The following is a 26,141-nucleotide window of genomic DNA, read 5'->3' as shown; positions in this document are numbered from 1 at the left end:
AAGGACTTTTGCCCCGAACGAAGTGTAGCTTACAGCACAAGGAAAATCAAATCAGGCACTAGAGAAAATTTTGAAATCCCATGCTTAAAAGCTTTGGGGCTGTGGGAAGCCATTTCTCACTGATGGTATGTTTTTCAAGAACGATTAGAACAAAATCATGCAAATATCATAGATTGAGAAATACAATGCTAGTTCTGATTTCCGAGGCATGTGTTTAAAAATCAAACAGCACCTATAGAAAATAACAATAGGATCAGGATGCACGCAGTACATGCATGCCGCTCCCTTACAAATACTATCCTAAACAGAATTTGCATGGATGGAGTTTTCCCTCAGCCTTTACAAGCCACTAGAAACAATGCAGGAATTTCAAGTAACCACCCAGCTTTCCATTTTCCATCACTGAAAGGCTTACCCTTTGCGTGCAAACCTCTAGCTGTGGCTGACGGCTGTAAGCCCATTATATTTCAACTGCCATCTGGCAGCGGAGATTCAATCCATTGCTTCAATCACAGTGGCCTGTCTTCTCTAGCTCTGGGAATTGCACTAAAGTGCATGATTTAAATGTCTTCACTGTCAAATTATTGTTGTTTTGTTCATCAAGATAAATTTAAAAAAAAAAAACCATTGGGGAAAAAGACATGCCCTAAAGTATATTATTTGTTGTAGGGAAGGAAAGTATTTGAAAAATCAGCAGTGGCTGAGAGACCTCAAATTACTTTTATTCATAATTCTAGGTTTTCTAAGTGTGAGGTAACAGAATAATAATTACCAAATAAGCCAAATCTTTAATATATAAAAGGCCAAATTCAAATATTTGGGTAGGAAAATGCAGTGTTTTAAATAATTAGAAGTTTATAAAGTCCTTGTCTTTCTGCTCAGCTCCCTCCCAAGGTCATTTCTCACTCATTTTACAGTATATTTGTTGGGCAGTTGTTCTGTACCAGGCACTGAGCGAGGCAATGGGAACAGAAAGAAAAATAAGACGTAGTCCTTGCCTCCTAGACACTGGAGGAAGTAAGAGAACAGCCTTTGATTTATGACAGACTGTAATTTACCAATTCTTTGTCACAAAAGAAAACACAGCTGACAGTGGGAACTGGAAAAAACGTGGCTGCCAGCTTTGTATAATCTCGCCCGTAGTTTCCCTGCACACCAGAGGATGCCTGCAGTAGTTCTCAACCTTTCACTTACCTAGCTGCACCTGCAGGACGTGACACTCCCCTAACAGCACTGGTAACTCACTTTGCAGTAACTTTCAATGCGGCGGCGGGGGGTGGGGGGGGTGGGGGGGAGTTGCGGAATGGGGAAGGAGAGAGCTTCAGAGTGTCCACAACACTCTGTGTTTGAAAAAGGCCCAGAGTTGGTTTTGATTGTGCCCTTCATCCTCCTGGAGAATCACTGCTCTACATGCAGAATTGAACTGTACGAGGGGGACGAGTTTCCATATCTGTCCCCTATGTAATTAAGAAAGACAGTTGAGGAGCTAACTAGGAGCTTTACTAACAATGAGCCTTATGTATCAATCAGCCCACTTCACTCTCTCCATTCCAGGGAACTCAGGCTTTCTACTTATGAAGAGCAGATCCTCTCTCGTATCTCGTCACATGACTCTCCCAAATTCTTTGGCTCCAACATTTTTCTAGGTTTTCCTTCAAACAATACAGACAATTTTCAGATTCGGGATTTGGGGATTCTGATTCCACTTCTGGGAGAATTCCAACAGAATATCTGGTAAAGCCCAGGACCCTAAAGGCCAGGTCTCCAGGGCTAGTCAGAGAATGAGACTCACTCAGACACAACTATAAAATGGAAGTTTGAATAAATCAGATTCAACATACGAAAGAAGGAATGAAAAAAGAATAGAAGGGGCAGAAGCTATCATAAGTTACTGCGTTTGGTTACTAAATTCTGATCTCTCCATTGGATTGTAGAAACAAAAGTCAGGGAGGGAGAAGATAGGAAAAAAAATTAAAAGATTTCTGCAAAGGATATTGGTTGATAAAAAGGTATGCAAGAGATAAACCCTGCCACCTTCTCCTCTCCATTCCCCAGAGTAAAGCTAGAGGGAGATCTGACCATTTTACACCTTCTTAACCCTTCTGTGGTTCTATCATCTACAGAATGACAGCCAACCAACCAGCCTATCCAGTGTGGGGTGGGGAGGGAGGTGGGTGGCAGTCCATGCCCTGAGCTCCACATGCCTGGTCCTGTCACAGTTTTGCTAAGTCGGGCAAAACTTAACTGCTTGCAATTGTGTCTCCACCCCCTTGCCTCCTATGCCCCATGCTGTTTTCTGCCTCCACGCTTTTGCTCCTCCTATTCCATCTGCTAGGGCCCCCCCCCCCCTTCCTTGGTTTGGCTGGTTCTTACCTATTCAACAAGACTTACTATGGTCATCTCCTCTAGGAAGCATCCCTATTTTCCCAGGTTGGTCAAAGGCTTCCTTTCTTCTATTCCTACAGCACCCCAAATACACCTAATGTTTTATTGCTTACTATATTTATATTTAAATTATGTGTTTCTGTATATGTTTCTTCATCTAGAACTGTGAATTCTTCAAGGCTAATGAGCTACGTACAATGCCTGGAACATAATGGACTTCACGTAAGTTGGGTTTTTATCTGTTTACTAAGCTGAAAAACAAACATTAAGGGAAAAATCCTCTTTTAATATCAGGGGAAAACTTGTCGACAAGATAATGTTGAGTATATCAATGAAAGTCTATGAATTTACATTTCTGGATGTCACAAAAATACAAAGTCAAATGTCATCAAAGCTGAAGATCCTCAAACACATACAGGTTTCCCTGCTGTCTGAAAGTAGAGCATTCCTAGGGAACCTCTCGTAAACTGCAATGGTGTAAAGTGAAGAAGCATTTATCTACATAGGAAAAAATTTTGAGCTTTCTCAGACCCAAAAAATAATCTACCAAATCATACCAAATAACACATAGCACCTAAATAACACTAACATGTAGTAAAAGCAGGAATGATATGATAAATACACAGCCTATATAAAGTAGTGACAAACAAATGGCAAGCAATAGGATATACTGGAGTATATTAGGAAGCCTTTTGGTGTAAACCTAATTCAGCCTGATCTTGTTTTCCCGAAAGAGCCTAATATGGCTGTTGAGCATGCATTGTACATCTGCCTTAAGCATTTGCTATGTCCCAGAGACAAGAACAAATGCCCTTAAGATAAAGAGGCAGCTTCCCCCACATTGGCATTTCCTTAAGGATAAGCATCTCTCCCTCGGCTAGGAACTGATTGCTGCACCCACCCTGTGACCCCACCCAGCTTGAGGCCACAGACCTGCTTCCTGCTGTGTCCATCAATCGCTGTACCGACAGGGCAATCTCATGACTATTGTAAAAGGGACATTTCAATCATATGTGATACGTGCTCTTCGATGGTATATAACCACTCCGTACACCCCCACTTCTTTGGTGCCCTTCTTTCGTTGGGGAAGGAAGGCCCTAAGCTAAGCTAGTCCTCAGATCTAGCTCATAATAAACTCATCTCAATTTTCATTTATAGATTCTTTATGGATTATTTTCATCAACAGTAGAAATAATGTCTGTACAGTGTAGTCTCACTTACCAGAATTGGGAAACCAGCAAGCACACAGGAAGGCTGAGAGGCGGCGGTGGTGGTGATGAGGTGTTGGGCTCAGTTGACGGAGGTTGGGGTGGTGGGAGGTACAGGAGATGGGGGTGTAAGAGAGAGAGGAAGAGGGTCATCTATTAACATCTCATTGTCTTCTGAATCCATCAGGGCAGGCAGGTCACTGATGTCTACACCTTTTATGTCTGCTGCCTCCATGTCCAAGGTCAAGGTTTGTCATCTGCTGTGGATGATGTGGCTGATGCGAAGGCTTGAAATATGACAGTATGCTTGACTGCTTAGCCTCTATAATGGCTCACTGCAACACAAAAGCTGTTTTTGCTTTTTGCCATTTTTTGTAAAAGCAAAAATCCTCTTCGGATTTCTTTGGGTTAGTGAAAACAGATACTAATGTAGGTCTTTCATAAAAGCGAAGTGGAGTACACCCCACACCCGTGTCTGTTATCATGCCAGGTGAGGCAGGCTGGCCTGGAGGTTAAGATCGGGCTCTGGAGACCACTCCCTGATTTCACCTGCTCCACCAGCTGCCAGCTGAGGAGCCTTGAGCAAGTTGCTGAGCCACTTTCGCCTCAGTCCTTCATCTGCGAAATAGGGGCAATAATTGAGTTATTGTGAGGCTTAAACAAGCCTCACATGTAAAACACTTATTAAATTAAATACATGTAAAACACTTACTAAAGCTTATTACTATTACTATTGCAGTCTTTTTTCTCCCTTACGGTTTCGTTTCTCCATGTGTTGTATTATCTCCATCCACTGTGGCCATCATCTATTGAGTGGTACAGCATACTGCATAAATTACTACTAATCCTCACAGCCCCGTAATGGAAGTATTGTTAGCTGCCATTTTGGACAATGACATTGAAGCTCAGAGAGATTAAGTATATTACCCACAGTAACACCACTAGTAAGTGGTGGATCCAGGAAATAAAGCCAAAGCTAGCCACCTCCAAGTCAGCACTATTTCACAACACAAAGATGCTTTCTCAACTCCCCAGGAAAAATAGAATGTGGGAGTTGAGAAAGCAGAATAAAATAGAATTGTATGGGTTTTATAAGTTCTATAGTCTTCTAGAATGTGGTTTTATGATTTCAACCAACCTAGAAAATTTTCCTACCCAAAAGCATTGCCTCTTTCACCTCCTAAAGCTTGATGATCCTTAAACAGGCAATAGCATTTCTGGCTCTACATTCAGAAATGAAACAAAAAAAAAAGAGTATTCCTGAGAAATAATAAGTTAATATTCGTACTAAAGTGTTAACGATAAATATGAAGTCCCTTCCTGAAAGCAATCTCAGTAGAAAGCATCAAAGGAAATGTATGAAGTTACTTTACCGCTGAAGGCAGAAAAAAATGAAAGGCAATTCTTTAATACCAAGGTAGTTGTTTTTTAACCTCCTTTTATTTTTCTTATTATTTCTGATGATTTGCTGAAAGCTATGAAAATCTTGCCAGAAATATGCTCAAAAGCACACATACTCATTCATTCCAACTTTTGAATGTCTTGTCAGGGGATTAACAACTCATAAAGCTCAAACCTAGATTTCAGCTCAGGGATCCCTGGCTGGGGGCCAATGAGGCCAACACAAAGATTTTGCAGCAGAGACTAATATGGGAAAAGGAAGGCTTGAAAAGTCTTAAGGAGGCCAATTCAAGCTGTTTTTATTTCTCATAGACTTACCACCAGTATTACAGATTCTTTTCTACTAACTTGGAAATGCCCCCAAATTTTTCCACACTGTGTTCAGGTTAAGAACTGATGACCTTGGGGCCGGCCCTGTGGCCAAGTGGTTAAGTTTGCGTGCTCCGCTTCAGCGGCCCAGGGTTAGCCGGTTTGAACCCTGGATGCGGACCTACACACCGCTCATCAAGCCATGCTGAATCGACATCCCACATAGAAGAGCTAGAAGGACTTACAACTAGGATAAACAACTAGGTACTGGGGCTTTGGGGAGGGAAAAAAAAAGATTGGCAACAGATGTTAGCTCAGGGCCAATCTTACAAACAAATTTAAAAAAAGAACTAATGACCTGAAACATTAAATAATACGCACCACCCACAACCCCTGACACTCGTTTCATTATGCTTCAAAATGTGGGGTAAAATTTGTGTTAAACAAGGCTTTCTTGACCACATGTAACACATTCTGATGAAGCTAAAGAAAGGGAGTAGAGCACTGGACTCTGGAAGTTATATGAATATTAATTGTCTTGGAAATATGAGAGAAGCATCAGGGTTTCCTCTGTTAGGTACAGTAGAGCTCGTCTCTCTTTCTCTCCCACTCCAGCCCAGACTCAGTCTGCACCTGCTACAGTATGCCATCCAGGAGAGACCAGTGACCCAGTCTTTCACACTTGTCTGTGCACTATGAATTCTGAGGAAGATTTCCATTTATCCATTCATTCCCTTGGACAAACTGAGCTCATATGCCATTGGAGTTGCTGCTAACGTTTTTCCATATGGGCTTCCTTAGAGACTTCAAAACGGAACAGACGAGAGAGAAACTATTCAACCTTGAAGGTCAGGTCACAATGCTCCTCGAAGGAGCACCACTGAGGGTTATGGGGAAGCCATTGACTCCAAATATCAGATGTTACTTTTCATATGGCTTTCATGTGTATCCGTAACTCAGCTAGCAAGAACTGTGTCACCGGCTGTCACCACCGTGGTAACCACAGGCCAGGCTATAGGAAAAAGAATGCTAACCACCTGGTGACTCTGGTTCAGCACAATTTTGCAATATTAAAATCATAATATATAGGGTTGTTCCATTTTTATTAAGTGTTCATGACTTTGCTCTGAACCAAAAGACAGATGGGCAGGAATGTAAGAAACAATGTAGCCATTTAGTGAGTGAAATGGCATCAAAACATGTGCTAGAATTGTGCTTGTGAAGAACATTTAGATGAAGCACTTACAATGTCACTAAAATAATGCCCCCAATTTTTTTTTAATCATAGTTCAAAAAGCTATAGCAGACCATCAATGAAAGAAATATCAAGCAGATGTTTCCCTTATTTCCAAATATATTTAGAATTCTGAGGGAAAACCACAAAGGGTGATTTTATTATGCACCTGTCGTTGTCAACATCTGGCACCAGCTCTTGCCAATCCATCAACTCCACAACGTCTCTCCTTCCAGCTCACAGAGAGACTGTAAATAAACCCAGAGTGCAGGGTATGGCTTTTCCTTTTTCTTTTTCTTTCTTATCTATCTTCTTGCTTTTCTTTTTTTTGTTTTGTTTTGTTTTTTATAGCAAGAAGGAAGCAACGCAGAAAACAACAAACGTCTGTTTGTACCACTTATAAACTATTAGTACATGTGCCTCCTAAAGAAGGAATTACAAATGCAGTTAGAGGCAGTAGGATGAGAGAATTAAAATTCTTTCTGAGCAAAAATGAGTTGTCTAGTATTCGCCAATCTTCCATTCACTCATTCTTTTAACAGGCATTTTTTTACTAACTACTAGTACACAGTACATAGCACAGTGCATTAGGGCCTATGGCTACACAAAATAAACATACACAGTCCTTGCTCTCATGCAAGACAGGGTATGCACTCAGTGAGCTATTGTCAAAGTCTATAAGTAGGGGCTCAAGACCTGCTGTGATCTTATTTGAAAGACTTTCATTTATGTGAACTGGGAGGAATATTTTCAGGTAGCAGAACAGGAAATAAGAGAAAACATTCTACCAATTATTCCATGGAAAGAGAGAGAGATCAAATTCCATTACAAAGGACATAGTTATTATCCAAATTATTTTGTTATTTTTGGACTCTGGATAAGTGGATCATTGATTAAAGATCAGAAGTTTGTTTTTGTAAAAGAAAAAACTGTTTTATTATCACACTTGTTATACTGGACTCCTTTGCACAACAGATTTTTTTTTTTTTTTTTGAGGAAGATTCGCCCTGAGCTAACATCTGTGTCAATCTTCCTCTGCTTTATATGTGGGATGCCTCCACAGCATGGCTGATGAATGGAGTAGGTCTGCACCCAGGATCTAACCCTGCCAAAAGCAGAGCGCCGAGGACTTTAACCACTCGGCCATGGGGCCAATCTCACAACAGATTTTTTTAAGCCACTTTTTCTTGATTGTCTAAAATCTTATTAAAAATTTCAAGTAAGTAAAAAGATTAGACTTGCATTAATTAATCATCCTCCCATTTGGGGGAACTTGTACACACACACACCTGTACAATTTCTAAATAGGAGGTCAGGATGTGTGTTAGGACTCTTCATTTCAAATGGAGAAACTTGACTTGAACTAACTTAGGGTATAAATAGAGACATCATTAACTGGTAACAAATGAAAGGGGAAGCATGGCTAGAGCAGGGACTGACACATCTTGGAGATTCTTTTACTCTCTGATCTCTGCTTCTTTCTGTATCTAGCCACCGCTTAATTTCTCCTATGGCAGGTAAGTCTTTCCATGCTGTATGGGACTTGAATATTGGCAGCAAGCTCTGGGTTCACATCATTTCAGATTCTCCATCAAAAAGAAGACTTTCTTTTCTACCATTCTTGATTCTTTCTCAACCTAGCGTTAGTCTGAAACTTCTCTAAAACGTACTATTGAAGTGTCGGCCTCTGACTCATCAGTAAAGTCAGTGAGGCCAGGTCAGTTTGGAAGAAAGGAAGCTCCAATTCAGACCATGTGGTGATAGTTGGGATGCGGGTGGGAGGGAAACAGAGAGAAGTTCTGCAAAGGTAGGAAGAGCTGGTCCTCCAAAGAGGGATATGCTAAACAGACAAGTAATGACCCTAAATGTGGCTTAGATATCACAAAATATTTTATGCTATTGTGAGTGGGTTTTTTTCTTTTATTATTTTTTTTTTTTTTTGAGGAAGATTAGCCCTGAGCTAACATTCACTGCCAATCCTCCTCTTTTTACTGAGGAGGATCAGCCCTGAGCTAACATCTGTGCCCGTCTTCCTCTACTTGACATGTGGGACGCCCACCACAGCATGGTTTGAGGAGCAGTACGTAGGTCTGCACCTGGGATCTGAACCCACGAACCCTGGGCCACCAAAGCGGAGCACGTAAACTTAACTGCTGTGCCATTGGGCCAGCCCCTATTGTGAGTGTTTTTATCAGAGCTTTGTAGTTTCTCTGCAGAGTATGTTCATTTGTTACTGATAAGGGAGTTCTAGTTTTGGAAATAATGGAATTCTATCTGGGGATATTACTCGATTCTTTATATTTTGTAACATTTTATTTATACTTATTTAACCTCAATAACAGTGTTAAAATACTTCGCTATTGTAGTGATAGTTGTGGAATAGCTAAAAAATATGTGCTTACAATGCCAGTAATTAAAAGCAACACATTAGAGATTTGGGCCATTTCTAGTACAGCATATTTCTTTAAACATTTGCAATGAACCTAGATTCTTTTTAAAAGTGCTTCTAATAAATTTAGACAGATCTCTTCTTATATTTCAATTTCTTTCTATATTGTTACAATCAAAATGCCTTGCTCAAACTGCACTTTCTACCATGATTTAGGGAAAAGAAACATACTTTCAGATAATTTTAGCTTTCTAAATGACAATTCCTTTCTAGTTCAAACTGGAATTGACTCAAATAAGTGAAAATCAGTTTCATTATTTTCCATTTCTATAATGCCCTCCACTCTCATTTTTTTAATGTCATGAGCTAGCTATTTATTCTCTATTTTCTTCACTTTTATTCCAAATGGATTCCTACGCATAGCTTCTAATTTCCTAGATCTGAGATTTTTAATTTCTTAAAGTCTAGATTAGATTCCTAATTTTGAAACTTATAGCATAAAAGCCTAGAAAGGGTCAGACAGCTGAATGTAATTAAGATTGATTGGCCAATTCAACAATAAAAACAACAAGCCAGATAAGGGGTTAGTGGTTGCGCCAAGCAAGTAAGAAAGAATCAAATTACCTAGTAGCTGGAATAAAACCCCTGAATTTTGAAAGACTGGTGATATAATGAACTTGCAAGTGGGGTGTCAACATCTATTAAGATGTACTAGAGTGTGCTCTTTTGGGGCCCGAGGAGATACAATACGCCTGCTAGGAAGATCTGGGGAGACATGTTCAACCACAAACAGTAAACTGAAACTCACTCCATATCGAGTGGGGGATCCTAGGACGTTTCCGCATAAACACAGAGCCCCTGGTTCTCAGAACTGTGGATAGCAGAGTTTCACAAAGGTTTCATACACTGTTCCATAAAATCCAGTGCACACGCTGCTAGCGGTCATGTGATAATTTTACACAGAACATTTTTCTTTTACTTTTACTCGACTTTTAATGTATTTACTTTAATACAAACACGAGGATTGTATATTGGAAAACATATATATCATGCCCGTTTTAATGGATAATTTGTTAATACTAAGATTGAAGTAGATCTTCAAGAGAAAAAAGGGATCAACTTAAGGAAAAATATTCAGTATTCAGTTGTTCATTCTACAGATATTAAGCAGGTGGCCAGCGGTGACCTCTTTGAGAAGGTGAGATCTGAGCAGACCTGGAGAAGGTGAGGGAGTGGGCCAAGGAGCTATCTGGGGAAGAGCGTTCCACGTCGAGGGCAGAGATAGAACAGAAGCCCTAACGCAGGAGGGGCTGGCATGTGGGAGGATCAGTAGGGCGGCCAGTGTGGCTAGAGAAGAGCAAGAGAGGAGATCAGAGAGATACGGGGAGTCAGATCATGTAGGGCCTTCTAGGTGGGCGACTGTATAATTTATCATACAATCTGGGACACTTATTAGGGTAAAAGAGGACATGTTTCTTTAATAATTACACCAAAGAGGCGTGCATAAACTGGGGCTATCCCAGGCAAACAAACAGTGGGTCACTCTACTTATAGGACAATGTAAGGACTTTGGCTTTTACTTTGAGTAAAATGAGAGCCACTGCAGATTTTTTTTTTTTTTAAGATTTTATTTTTTTCCTTTTTCTCCCCTAAGCCACCCAGTACATAGTTGTATATTCTTAGTTGTGAGTCCTTCTAGTTGTGGCATGTGGGACGCCGCCTCAGCATGGCTCGATGAGCGGTGCCATGTTCCCACCCAGGATTCGAACCGACGAAACACTGGGCCACCTGCAGCAGAGCGCGCGGACTTAACCACTCGGCCACAGGGCCGGCCCCCACTGCAAATGTTTTTAAAGGATCATCCTTGATGCTATGTTGAGAATAGACTGAGAAGAGTGGAGTAGGTGTAAAAACAGACAGTAGATGATAATTCAGGTGATACGAGCATATGATTCTGGAAAGCCCTGTTCTAGCATGTGGCACTGTTAATCCTCTTGATCCAGAATAATTCTAAAAAGTCCCTTGAATAGGAGTTGCCATGATAAGCCGAAAGAGTTTGTTCCACACCCAAGAGATTATCTCTTACCTTCTAAAGCACTGGGGTAAGTACTAGAAATATAAAAATTGAAACCATAGACCAAAACTCAAGAGATTTGATTGGGGAGATAGAACACATATTTAAATGACATAATAAACCCTCAAAGATTATGATTTGGGAATACTAACAGCTCGGTGTGTTATTCTCCTCCTGAAGTTAGAGGAGGAAGGAGAAAAGACATCCTGGGCAGACACTAGCAGATGAGCTATTTCAAACAACTCACATCCCATTTCTCTTCTGAAGCTCTGATAAACCCCAAAGAGAGTGTGTCTAGTTTTAAAGCTTGGAAAAGCTTCCTGGGTGATGCTAATATTAGCCCTTAGGTTGAGAACCACTCACCAGAGTGACAGCACATTGAATTATAGGATATTCTTTTGGGAACTGTGTTCCTCATTTCAGAATTAAAAATCAGAGTACAGATACACCCCACCACGAGGTGCTAAATATAGAAAAATTGAGAACAGAATAAGCAAAGAAAATGGGTTGAGCCAAGTTTTCAATCATATAAGACAATGTAACGAGATAGATAGATAGATAGATAGATAGATAGATAGATAGATAGAAAGAAAGAAAGAAATAGGTATATACATGTACTAGTCTGCTCAGGCTGCCATAACAAGATACCACAAACTGAGTGATTTAAACATTTATTTTCTCACAGTTCTGGAGGCCAGAAGTCCAAGACCAAGGAGCCTTCAGGGCTGCTTTCTGCTGACAGCGCTCTTCCTGGCTTGCTTACAGCCACTTTCTCACTGTGTCCTCACATGGCACCTTCTCTGTACAAGCAGAGAGAGAGATCTCTGATGTCTTTTCATCTTCTTGTTAGGACCTCAGTCTTTCAGATTAGAGCCCCACCCTTATGACTTCATTTAACCTTAATTTGCCCCCTAAAGTCCCTATCTCCAAATCCTGTCACATTGGGGGTTAGGGCTTCAACATATGAATTTTGAGGGGACACAATTCTGTCCATAACATATATATCTATAAATGTCTATATAACTATATCATCTGTATATCTAAATCTAAATCTAAACCCATCCATCCATCTATTTATCTACTAAACTGCTGGCTACAAGTAACTCAGTAGGGAAATAAGTGCTTTGAATCGCTACGTCCAAGCTAGTTGCTGCAGCTCTTCTCATGGGCAGCAAGCCTGTCACTTTGAGAAGGAATTGATTTCACTTTGACTGCATTTAATTAACACGGGCCCGAAAGAAATAAATCTTTTGTGTGTGTTTGTCCAAGAGCTAATTTGGAGAAAAGAGCTCTGACTCAGAATGGCTGCCAAGTTATACAGCCTGGGTGCACCTCAGGAGTGAGACATGGGCAAAAATCCTCGTCTCTCTCAGAGCCCTCATCAGTTCTGGACACGAGTGTAGTGCCTAATAAATGCACCAGTAGTAATTCTCGGTAGAAGTAAATGTGCCTCTCCTCACCTTTCTCTAGCACAAGACGATAATTTCACTGACTTCTGTCCTACTCACCGATCTCTTTTCCCAATTGCTGTGCTGGGTGATGGGACAGTTCATCACCTTTTTCCCAATTTGGGTCTTAGCTCTCCCTTTAATTAGCTTATATTTTACTAGAATGAACTGAACTTGCCACCTTTAAGCTCTCACTTTAAATTGATCTAAACTCTTTTGCATGATACATCTATTCTTCTTTATTTCTTCCAACTGAATCTTACAAATTGAATATTGTCTGCGTACTTGAAGAAAGAAGTTCAGTGCCTCTCTCTGCAGCTCTTCTGTCTTGTGGACAACAGGGATTCTAAAATGTGTTGATGATAAATCCTCCTTTGAAAGGAATTTAGAGAATTTTCAGGTTGGAATGCACATTAAATGTAGAACGTAAATTCTTCGTTTTACAGATGAGGAAACTGTGGCCAACAGAGATTCCATGGTCTGCTCAGAATTGCTCAGTGAATTAATGTCAGAGCGAAAACTAGAACTCAGGGAACTTAATTCCAAATCAAAACAATTTTGTACTAAGAAAAGGATCATACTGAAATGTTTTAAGAGATAATTACTCACTTCCTGGATTAGAAATCTAGAGACAAATGTCCCACCCCTGTTAAACGATTGCCACTGAGAAATCATACGCTCTTTTGTCATCATTTCTTTTATATGCAAAATGAAAGAAATAGTCTTCTCAACCATTTTCAAGGGATATACAAATTCACAGTACAAATGTTATGGGCCAAGGACAGTCACAAATGGAATTCTGTGATATTCTTTGGTATGTGTCTGCCAAGAGCAGAGTTGATAGGCATGATCTTCATACTATATTTTTAAAAGAGGAATGCACTACCAAACGTAGAAACTTGTTCAGGCAAATAACAATGTAGAATGTGCCAAGATGTGATATCCTGGCCAAATAAAAGTCAATTCACAAATAAATGTTTCTTGAAATTGAAGTTTCAGTGGATTTAAGTCCCTACTTGTGTGATCTGATCATTGTCATGAATAACATGAAAATGATTATGATGATGATGGAGATGACAATAGTTTACATTAACTTGGTACAATATGCCAAGTACTATTTCAAGCATTTTACATTTATTTGACCCTCAGAAAAGCTATATAATACAGGTATAATTACTATTATTCTTTTTTTTAAACATCTTTCATAAAAGATTTGGGTGCGTAGGGGGTGAAATTTTATAAGACCAATGAAAAAGAGAAAGGCTAAGAGGAATGCCCTGGAGAGGAAGCCTACCTTTGGTATATGTAAGAGTAGGGACTCTTGGCTACATGGGAAGAAAATCTAGCTCAAACCAGCTTAGTTAAAATGAAAATGTATTGGCTGGTATAAACCAAAAGCTGGTTCCAAAGGCTCATATGGCGTCCTCAGCATTTGGTGTCTCTCCATCTTTTGGGTCTGCTTTCCTCTGTGATGATTTCATTCAGGTCAGCTCTTCCTGGAGGACTGGAGAGAGTCAACCACGGCTCTAGGCTTAGATCTCATCACTTTAGCAATCTCATCAAAAAGAGAACTTTTCTATTCCAATCATCAAAATTTTAGTACCATGTTGGAGTTTCACGGGACCCATGCCCATCAAATTGGGCCCAACCTCATCACTGTGCCCATGGAGCTACAATATGATTCACCAGAACTGGGTCATGGGCGTATTCCTAATGCTAACCATCCTCCAAAAAAAATCAGTTTCTCTTACTGGATGAAGGGAGAATGATACTGGGGAAGCAAAAGTCAAAGTCGTCCACCACAGCACAGAAATAGGTACACAAATATGCAGAGAAAGAGGGAAATTGTTAAATATTGGTATAAGGAGCTCAGGTAAGAAAGTTAGTTTAGGAGATGCAGAAAGCACATAGGAAGGAAAAGGAAAAGTTAGAGTAGAGTATAAAGGGTGTTCTGTCATTATGCACATAAAAAATCAGAGTGGATGGGGCTGGTTTAGTTGCAGCGGTTAAATTCGCACACTCTGCTTCGGCAGCCTGGGGTCCGCCAGTTCAGATCCCGGGCATGGACCTACACACCACTCCTCAAGCCATGCTGTAGCAGGCATCCTACTTATAAAGTAGAGGAAGATGGGCACAGATGTTAGCTCAGGGCCAGTCTTCCTAAGCAAAAAGAGGAGGGTTGGCTGCAAATGTTAGCTCAGGGCTAATCTTCCTCAAAAAAAATCATAGTGGGATTTAAGAGAAATATTATGACTTTCATTCTGCATGGGGCTTTGCCCTAATCTTTGGGCTCTATGGAAATTAAAATACTACACTCTATTGGATTCTGCATTAAATAAACTAATAGGATGTAGCATCAGCTCCCAAATTCAACCCAATGCAACAACCAAGCTATTTGTGAAGCACCATGTTAAACAATAACAGATTGATGAAGAAGACAGATATAACCAACTACAACTCAGAATAGACTATGATAAGTACTATAACAGGAATGCTGATAAAGTTCTTTGTGGGGAGGGGATCTGGAGAAGTTGTTAAAGAGGGACAGAAGGTGACAAGGAAAGGCATCATGGAAGAAGTGACATCTGAACCAGGCCTTGAAAGATGGGAAGCATCTTGACATAAGAGATTGCAGGGACAGTGTTTATAGTAAGAGAACAAAGGCAAAGAGGTAAAAATAGTGACTAGTGGCCTGAGAGTAGAATGATTGAAGGGATTACATAAGGAGATGAGGGTGGTGAATGTAGTTGGTGAATAGAGTACGGATGCCATACTGGGGGATTAAAATTCTTCAGGCAAAGAGGGACAATTGAGGAAATCTTCAAGTATCTGCAGAGTCTCATGAGCTGTGCAGCAGGTCTATAGAGTTGTCCTATAGGAAGAATGTTCTGGCAGCAGCAGTGTGAAAGATAGATTGGAAGAAACAAGCCAGAGGCAAGGAATCCCACTGGGAGTTTATGGCAAAATTCTGAGTGTAATAGTAATGGAAATGAAGAAAGTAATAAAGGAAAGAGATGAGAAATTGAAGCAAGTGGTATTTTGGGGTAGAATCTGCAGGACTTGTCAATAATTGGTTGTGACACTTGAAATAGGAAGAGAGAAAAACATTTTCAAGACTAGGAACTTGGAGAATGGTGATGCCATTGAGGAAACTAGATATTACAGAAGGGAAGCAAGTTTGTATGTGTGTGTCTGCTTTGTGTGTGTAAGTGGGGTGTGGGGGCGTGGGATTGGGCAAAGGGAGAAGAATGACCTTACAGCAGAGAGGAAATAAAGGCATGATGGGAAGGTATTGTATGAGGTAGTAGAAACAGACAACCTTCTGCAATGTGTGAATGTTAAGACACAATACATAGTATATTTAGACTTTCTTAAATGTTATTTATGTTTTCTAGTCACTAACTCTGAATCAGACTCGTATAAAATGAAGTTGAAAAAATGCTAACTAAATCTACTTTTATTTTCCCCACTGCACCTTCTTAATAATCTTGAACCCTTGCCGTCTATACCTGCTGCTTTTTTTGCATTAAATGAGCCTAAGCTTTTAAGAACTAGTTCTATAATCCATGCAAAGTTTACTTGATTTTCTGTTGTTTCTTAAAAACCAATTCTTGACTTATGCAAGTCTCCACTTTCTTCTCTCTAAAGACGTTGGAGAAGTAAATATTTAGTGAATATGCCCTTATCCTCTGACACAAGCTCTCTAGTTTGCTTTTAAAACACCCTGTGATTTCTTTCATCTTAAAACTAGCCAGGGGGAGAGGAATACATAGGAGGTGATCACTTGAAATCAAACATCATTTTTTGAAAAATGTCAAGCACTTGTTTTGAGTGAGATTCTGACTGGAGAGGGAAAGGAAGCAAGTGACCTGACAGTAGCATGCGTAAGGGATGGCTTCAGGGATTAGAATGCCCTGGCAAGTCTTCCTCTAGCCTCTATGTTCTCACATCAGGAACATTCCCTGAAGAATTCATCCCAGATTTAACAGGATAAACAGTATGCACTGAGATGAGAATACATCAGGGAGCCTGAAATGACTCTAGGTTAACTATCAAAGCTAGAAATGCTCATTAAAGCTGCAACTTCCTTCCCCTAATCCAAGATGTTGGGGCATTAACTGAAGACTCAGTGAATGGGAATACAGCAGCAGCACAGAGAAACCGACCCAGAAAGGAACAAAGAGAGCTGGGACTAAGGGAGAAGGTGGGATAAAGGGTAAAATAAAGGTGAACATTGCCCTTAAAGATAAAGCAGTCACATTTAAAAAGAAGAAATAATTATTCCACACGTAGTGGATCTTGCCTTCCCAACTACCTCTTTCCTATTCATGATTGTTTGTGAAGCTCTAATGTTTTCCTACTCCTTCTCAGTTGACTTGGAGTTAAGTCCTTATAAAGTTTACCAATGTCAAAAAAAATCCCATTTTCCTTCCCGGCGATTGGCTTAAAAATGAATATCCAACACCATTCTGGCCCATCAGATGAGGGGAAATCTGCTGAGTGGCTTCTAGGTGAAGTTTCCTTGCTGTTGAGAACAGGAGCACAAAGAGGGATGTCCATTAGTCATCCCCCTCCCCGTATTCTCTTACATGGTGTCAAGTCTGCATGTGATGACATCTAGAACTTGGGCAGCCATCATCTCCCCCTTAGGGGTGCTTGTCAAGGACAGAGTCAGACAGTAGGGCAGAAACCAGAAGAGCTTGGGTTCTTGAGGATTTCATTTAATTGCTGAATTAACCAATCTGGAAGCCACCTGTTATAATTACTAGAATTTACTTTAAAACACTTCAGCACATACATTGTGATGTTATGTGAATGTAGCTTGAGTTGAGCTCTAAGCATTCTCACCAAAGATTCTCTGTCCAGGAATGGTCAAAGAACATGGCAACTAAGAACACAGGAGTGGGCTGCTGGCATTCTCATCAGGAAGTCTATGCTCCAGAAGGACTATTACAAGCACTTCTGTTACCTGTATCTTGCTCAATAACCCATACTTGGCTGATTAGCATACTAAATGTCAGCAAAGGGCTTTTAGTGATAAAAATAGCAGCCAGGTGACTAGCATGATGAATGTTAAAATTGGGCTGTTACTGGTGAAATTAAAGGTATTCAAGCTATGTGGATTAGCTAAAATTATTTTATAGACACCTACTCTTGCATGAATAGAGAATAAGAATCTAGCAAGGTCAGAAGCCTATACTACTTGGGATTTTACTCCAAGCTAAATTCCTAAACAAGATAGACCCTAGTCCCATAGTCCCTATGGAATCTAGAATTCTGGCTGTCTGCAGCCAGCTGTAAGCATGGCAGAATCTTGTCTCAGGAATGTTGGCAATTGCCTTCAATGACTCTTTCATACACAATGGTGATCGAGATGCTAAAAGGGTAGGAAGTTGGGACTTCCTCAAGCCTAGACAACAGATTACGTGAACTCTTTTCATTCACTTGCTCACTAATAACTGTTTAGTACAATAAATATTTGTAAGAGCGTCAGTGTACTTCGATTATTTTGCAACACCACCCAACTTTGGGGCTGCTTATTTTGAGAATAATACATTTTATTTATTGTTTAAACCAGCTGAATCAGGATTTCCTATTACTTGTTGCTGACAGCATCCTAACTGATGTACCACAACACCACCACCATTTCACCAGTTATTTCTGCAATTTACCTTGTAGTTTGAGGCATATATGTTACAGGAAAGGTTTTTTTAATCTTAAAAAATGTGTTGTAGGGGCTGGCCTGGTAGAGTAGTGGTTAAGTTAGTGTGCTCCATTCAGCAGCCCAGGGTTCGTGGATTCAGATCCCGAGCACGGACCTACACACTGCTCATCAAGTCACACTGTGGCAGCATCCTACATACAGAAAAAATAGAGGAAGTTTGGCACAGATGTTAGCTCAGGGACAATCTTCCTCCTCCCCACCCCCCACCAAAAATATGTTGTAGGAGAAAATGCAATGGGATGGGAAATCAAGAGATGAAGTTTGAGACCCCATCCTGAGATAGCCTTGGATATGTCATTCAACCTCTTTGAGCTTGAGGAACAGCCAAAGTAGCAAATGAGGAACAGCGAGTCAGGTGGCCTGGGTTTAATCCTGGCTTCATCACTTAACTAGTTGTGTGATCTCTCTGTGCCTCAATTTCCTTATCTATAAAATGTGCTAGTACCTATTTATAGCATTGTTAGGAGGATTAAATGAGACATGCTATGTTCAACCCTCAGCACAATGCTTGGCATGGTAAATACTAAATAAATATCATCATTATTATCTCTAAAATGAGTATCAGTCTAAATGGTCACCTTCTTCATCCTCTTTCTAGAATTTTTCCATTTTACTTTTATTGTTTTACTCTCCAAAGAGACCATTAGACAAGAAAGGTAAAATTCATCTATTCTAAATTCAGCATAATCCTTGTGTTAGACAATGTCACTCACTCCCTTATTTATACACCCAAACATTTTTTGAGTGCCTACTGTAAACAAGGCACTGGGCTAAACATAGGGGAGATCTCTGAGGAGCTCTCAGTTCACAGAGAACCAGGAATACCTATTTTTCCCCAAAACTTAAATTTCTGTTGGCCCAGGCATCCCCAACTTTCATAACAATTCTTTCTCAAAACAGGTCTTTGATACAAATTTGTGTTGCCTGTTATACAAATCTGCGTTCCAACTTTGAGCCCCTCATTCAACATGGAAGTTAACATTCATCTCTTTGCAGTTGGTGAGGGAACAATAGCTGCAACCAATGAAAAGCCTGAAGAGAACTAAAGGGAACAGGGAACCAATGCAATTACAAAGGCTTTTGGTGCCATTGTCCACAATCACAGTTACTGGTGATCTGACACAGCCACACCAGTGAGACCTCCTACACAAGTGAAATAAAGTGGCAAAAAGAGGGTCTAGGACAAGCAGCCTCTTTAAAATTATTAACTCTTTTTTTTTTTTTGGCTGAGGATGATTAACCCTGAGCTAACATCTAATGCCAATCTTCCTCTTGTTGCTGAGGAAAATTCACCCTGAGCTAACATCCGTTGCCAATCTTCCTCTTTTTGTGTGTGAGCCACCACCACAGGATGGCCATTGACGAATGATGTAGGTCTGCATCCAGGAACGGAACCTGGGCTATTGAAGTAGTGTGCTAAACTTCACCACTAGGCCAGGGGGGCTCACCCATAAAATTAGTAACTCTTTCTTTCTCTCTTCTCCATAGGGCTCAATTTAAATTTACTCCTTAGCAAAGAAAGCCAATATTTTCCCCTTTAATCATAAAACCCTGCTTATAAATTGGCCTCTTTTTATCAGATGCAGTCTACTACGTGTGAGAGCACAGTAAGTTTTGGCAATGCAAAAAAAACACCCATGTGTTTGGAACCCACTGTGTTGTACACACTTGAAACACCATCTGCAGGCAGCCTTTCCCTCTCCAACTTGTCAGAGTGAGTGGCAGGAGAGATTCAGGAGCTGAGATGCTTCGTTAACTGGCGGTGAGCCTGCCAGTACAAGGGAAACATCTGGACCAGCCAAATCTGGTGAAAATTAAACAGTTAACTGAGTCTGAACACATAAGCAAGTGAGAGTCTCAATGTCCTTAAAACAAAACCTGTGCCTCTAAAACTCCTAATTGACATCTCCATATCTTAGCATCCACTGCAAGTACCGGGATCACCGGAGAGTAGTTTAAATCTGTGGCTACACGTTGGAGATGAGTCTTAGGTTTTTAGATTGTTAGTGGCTTAAGGGGAGTGTGGGAGGAAGCTGAGAACCAGTCTTGTCCTTGTCCTGATCTTTCTTCACCTTTCTCCCTGGTGAGAAAACAATGAATTATCTCGGCATGGACACTATTTTGAAATTTTCTCCTGAAATAATCTCTAAAGAAAAAGTGTTTATGATAGGAGGTTTTGTGAACTACAAGTAATTTTTTTTAATCGAAACCCTCTACTTTTGCACACATTGAAGCAGATTGATCCTCTCAGTGTGATTCCTGAGTTTCATTCCAGCTAGAGTGGTTGCCAGCCAATAAATCACGGGGACACAGTCCACGTGGGCTTAGTCATGCAATACGCCAAGACTTCTATTAATGATGTCTGCTGGGGAAATGGAGTCAGGAAGAGAGGTTCAGGAAAGACCAGGGTTCATGGCTCAAAGAGTGACCAACACTCTGAACCATGTTTCCAAAGCGTCAGGGTGAACTCTGACTCCAACCAGACCAGAACTAACACCTAACAGGCAAGGGACATAGGAGACAGGAGTTTCTAGGCTGTGGGTGACAATTCTGGTTGAGAAAAAGATATGAACCAGTAACCACAGGTGCAGGAAGCAAGAATATTATGAGATAACCAAGATATTCAGGCTCCAAATAAGTGAGCTGGTGTTAGGGCTGTATTCCAGATGGGTACTTGTAACGCAAATAGAGCATCTGCTGATGTGAGTATATCACAGTGCAGGTTGAAAAGAAAGCTGCAATATGGTGATCAGGCAGATCCTTAGGGTGTCAACTCAGGGACCCTCAGCTTCTAGAAGCAGGACAAATTCCAAACCTCCACTTGTAGGAGGCAGAGGCATCCCGTTTTATGTAGTGGCCAACTCAACCAGTATTTCCTAGATGGATTGACCCTGTTTGCAGCCCTCAGTGAAAGTTGCTGAACAAGATCTGGAAAGACAGGACTAGCATCTGGCAGGACTTTGTTCCTGAACCTCTCCACACCCATAAGCATTTCACCCTTGGCCTAGGTCTCTCTTTATCTCCTCATTATTGGTACTTGGCCACCAGCCTACAAGTTGAAATCTGTTACCTGTTTTAATTTGAAAGTCTTGACTGCATCTATACACACACCTGAGTAGACTGTCCTTATAAAGTTATCTATCATCTCAATCCCACCTCTTAGCCCATAATTATATTGACCCCACTCTCAGCATGAAGACAATTAAATATCCAGTGTAACCACTGAGCTGACACAATTAGCAGTAAATAGAAATAAATTAGGGTGAGGCCTTGCTTTAAGATGTCACAATCAACATTTTCTTCTCAAGTAATTAAAGAAGAATAGAAAAATCTGGAGATAAAAACAGTGGATTGAATAACGTTTCCATGAGTCATTGGCATACCTCTAAAAATGACACATAATGCTAAGTTTTGAGTCCTAGAGATGTTCATGTATTTGGCAAATGCTAGGGAAACATCAGAAACTTTTGGGCTGAGGTCAACTCTCTCTAAGTGTGTCACTCCTGCTCCACGTGATCTGTTGATGATTTAACATGTTTAACAGGGAAGTTAATAAAAAAAAAAAAATACTTACTGGTTTTAGCTTGCAGTTCATTCACACCCACTCCTAAAAAGGAGAATATGGTGTTCCTAAAATCCGTTTCACAATAGACTGTGTTGATCAACTCATGAGGAGGGGCAGGGTGGGGAGGAAATTTCAAAAGAGAAAGGTATGGGAAAGAGGTTTTGGTGGACTTAGGGAAATAGCAGAGATTGCACCCAGGGTAGCTGGCAGGGCCCTGAAGAATGGTTGGGTATCTCCCCTAACCCCTCAGAAAAGCTGCAAACTAGGCTGAAACTGACGACCTCATCACAGATCCCATGCACAAGCAGGGCAGGTAAAGAGTCGAAGGAGCTTAGACTCCTTAGGAGAAAGAGTCCAAGGGTATCTGCACTGACCAGAGAGTAGCAAAGTTGAGAATACTGTCTCTCCTTCTCTCCTCTTTGAGACTGCTTCAAACTCTTGCACTTTAGCATGACCCTGAAGGAAAGGGAGTCACATTACTGACTGAAATTGAATTTCTAGCCATCCCCGAAGAATAGGGGCTTTATAGGCAAATATAATTTGTTTTAATGGTAGATTGTAAAATTTTTTCCATCCAAGTTTTGAGGATGATAAAATTTATATCCCTGCCCAGGTTACAAACTAAGAGTATCATCCGCCTTTGTGTTTGTATAAGGAAAAAAGGATACAAATAATACATCCTAGCAGGTAGTTTGTTAAAAAAAAAAAAGAGAATTAGGCAATGTAGGAGAATGGCTCCTCCCTGGTGCCCTGGCGACTTTGCACAGATCCACATGAGCCACACAGGCAAAGGCTTGAACTGGAGCCTCTCTGAGCAGGGGCAGAATGCCTTGTGATCCTCCCAGAACAGGTGCGAATGGGAGGCTGGTGAGGCAATACCTGGGGGCCATCTCCCACCTGCCTTTCTATCTTCCCCAGGAGGCTGGCATGAGACAGTTTCTCATGGCCTCTGGGATTCTGATGAAGTAGAGGATTTCTGCCCCGCTTCCTTCAGGGTATAATGGCGGACTATGAAACCGCTTAGCGACAGTCTAACAGTGGCTGCTCAGCAGTGGAGTATCCCACGATGTGCAATCCAGTCCTTCAACTCCTTTGGTTTTGGTGGCATTCTTTTTGGTGTGTCTGAATAAGACCTGGCAGCTGGAATCTTTAGTTACTCTTCCTTTTTCAGTCTATGTAAGTAATAAACTCTCTAAATCTAAGAGTGGTTTGTTGTCAAATGAGTCAGGTTTTGGCCCTGGCCTTGCCTTGTCTTCTGGCTTGAAAGAAGAAAAAGCAAAATCGAGAAAAAGGAGCATGGAAAGCTATCCATGAAAGTTCACTCTACAGTAAACTTCTTATCAACAGTTAGGGAAAACTTAGTAAAGGAAATGGCCGTTGTTTTTAACTCCCACTCTGTCTACACACCTGGAATATGTGAGCCATCCCTGACCAGATGAACACTGTAGCATGTTCTCCCAAGTTGGCTGATGTGGACAGTCATGCCTGAGTGATGGTGTGCCTGCAATAACTGGGACTGGAGACTATGATGCCTGCATGGAAGAATACTGAGTATTCTCCCTATTCTTAACTTTATCATTATTGGTTTTTCTATTTTAATGTTCAATGTAATGAAATAGAAGTACATTTTATTAAAAGTAGGGTTCATTTTGCTTTCCTGTTCCTATATTCCAATTGACGTAATGAAGGTTGAGAAAATGAAAGGAAAAGACTTTACGCCAAGGCAAAAAACATGTTTCTAAAACTGTGCTTCCTCCTTGCCCACATAAACAGGAGGCACTATCCCAGTTAAAGGGCAGAGCTACAACTGACATAGAGTAATATTTACTAAAATTCATATTATGTGCCGGACCTTGTATTATGTGCATCACTGAAAAAAAATAAACAAACAAAAATTTCATTGAATCCTTATGGCTATCTTTCGAGAGTTGTTAACGGAGCCCCTCACCACTTTCTTTCACATCTATTTAGTTTAGCTGGTGGCAAAGGCTTAAAGAAGAAAACTATAAAGTTAGAGAGTGAAACCTTAGAATACACACACACACACACATTCATGTGTATAAAAACAAATGTTTTTTCAAATATTTTATTTTATTTTATTTTATTCTATTGGTGGGGAAGATTGGCCCTGAGCTAATATCTGTGCCAGTATTCTCCCATTTTGCATGTGGGATGCTGCCACAGCATGGCTTGATGGGTGATGTGTAGGTCCCCACCCAGGATCTGAACCTGTGAACCCTGGGCCACCAAATCAGAGTGCGCAAACTTAACAACTATGCTGCTGTACCAGCCCTTAAACATAAATTTTGACATTTGACTTATCTCAAGGAATGAGATGTAAGTGAAAATGTTAATGCATTTAAGAAACCATCTAGAATAACATTTCAATTAGAGATAGGTTGCTTCCATGAAACGTGCTTTCCTAGTTTAAGAACTATAAGTATACTTCTTTTCCATACAAAACGGTATTCTTTCTTCTGAAGTATAGTCTCATATGCTTTCATATATAAGATGACAAAGAGTATACTTTTGTACTTTCATTGTTTTTCACTTTCATTGTTCCTTTAGAAAAATTAAGTTGTTGCCATCGCTCAGTAAAGGTTTGTAGCAAGGTTTATTTCACCTGTGCTAAGAGACAAACTAACAATAACTCTCAATCAAGAAGTTACTATTGCTTCTGAATATACCACTCCAACCCCTGCCCCACTCCCAGCAGTGACTGATATATGTTATTATGACATAAATGGAAGCAAAAAGGCAATGAGGCCAAAGAAAACCTGTGAATCTGAATTTTTTACCCTGCCCCTGGCACCCTAGCCTCAGTTAAATGCTCTGACATGGAGATGAATGGCAAAACCATATATGCCATTAAGTTATTATGAAATTTCTTTAGTTTTAAATCAATCTTAGACAGAAAAGTGCAAATATTCAATCATTCATTCCCTCCCCAGCAAATATTTATTCAGCCTATACTATACACCAGGCTCAGCCAATTAGAAAATCTAGGGCATGTTGCTGAGTTTGGGTGATTGACAATGCTTCTAAGGCCATCTTAAGTAGCCTAAGAAATTAGAAAATATCCCTAGAAAGCTGAACTCTCTACTCTTAAATTCAATGACTTTATAAGAAAACTACTGTGGCTCTAGCAGAAAAACTCCATTTATTATGTTCTTAATGGAAATTCCTCCATTTTCAATTTGTCATTGGGCAGAGGAAAGGCAAGTTAACTTTATTAGTAAGTTGGCTGGTTAGAACACTTAAATGATCTTAGGTAGGCCAAAGGGCACGTGACAAATGCGGTGATACTCCAGACTTCAGGGGTGAAGAGAATGTACAGTTCTACAATTTATTAATAATAAAAGTGCAACAACAAAAGTAGCTGTAATTTATTAGTTGTTTTTTATGTGTGAGTGACTGTGCAGAGGGCTTTACTTATAATCCTGACTCTTCTATAAACAAAGAAAGATATCTTGTGACTCTACACAACATGAACACAGCACATTTTCACTAGGAGACTACATTTCTTTATCTATGTCTTTACTGGGATGCATTGCCCTGTGAAGATGTATAGGTCCAGAATTATCTTACACATATGACTCAAGAAACACAGGCCCATGAAGAGGTCACATACATATTTGGCAACAGAAACATTCAAAATGTAAATTATCATCAAACCAATCAATTAGGGCAGTAGTTCTCAACTGAGGGTGATTTGTCACAACTGGGATAGTGTTGCTGGCACCCAGTGGGTAAAGGCCTGGGATGCTACTGAACATATCACAATGAACAGGACATGCTTCTATGGCAAAGAATTTTATGGTCCTAATTGTCACAAGTTCCAGGATTGAGAAACCCTGAGTTAGACTAATAGTACCGTAAGTGTGATGAATACGAAGTATCCACCGATTATGTCAACCCAGGTTTGTACGAGTATAAGGAAAAGTTACACTCAGATCAATTATTCAGTGTTTCTGCTCCTGAACAGGTAAGCATGACTTTAGTGATCACAAATAGAAAACCTGCAAAACTTCCTTAGAAAATGAGCAGGAAAAATAGGTTTTTATAAGGATATTCCATAGCCTCCCATCTTCATAATAAGAATTGATTGTAGGAGACAAATTCTAGAATTTTTACCTTCTGTTTTCATATTAGGTACATTGAAATTATTTATTTAAAGCCCATGATGTACAGAGCGTTAGAGAAATTTGGTTGAAACCATGGGACTTTTTAACTTTCAAAAGAAGGAAAGATATGCTCCTGCTGTCAAGGAGTTCATTGGCCTCCCCTATTCTGCCTAGCGTTCCGTCCTTTGACATATTGTTGTGAGAAAAAAGCTAAAATTATGCCAAACAACATTCACTTAAAGATGGTGTCTGGGCTATCAGTTAGTAAGATAATAATTA

The 26,141-nt window shown here is 40.3% G+C and overlaps 1 long non-coding RNA gene across 1 annotated transcript; it reads left to right on the top strand.

Moving 5' to 3' along the window:
- The first annotated feature begins 2,362 nt into the window (after positions 1-2,362).
- On the top strand, positions 2,363-3,850 carry LOC124241838 (uncharacterized). The gene is made up of 3 exons (XR_006889332.1): positions 2,363-2,430; positions 2,547-2,607; positions 3,781-3,850. It is a non-coding gene; the product is annotated as an uncharacterized LOC124241838 (long non-coding RNA).
- Positions 3,851-26,141: the final 22,291 nt, after the last annotated feature.

The sequence above is a fragment of the Equus quagga genome, chromosome 7 (genome assembly GCF_021613505.1).
Source record: "Equus quagga isolate Etosha38 chromosome 7, UCLA_HA_Equagga_1.0, whole genome shotgun sequence".
NCBI lineage: Eukaryota > Metazoa > Chordata > Mammalia > Perissodactyla > Equidae > Equus > Equus quagga.
The sequence above is the reverse complement of the archived record's forward strand: the minus strand, read 5'-3'. Positions and strand labels throughout refer to the sequence as shown.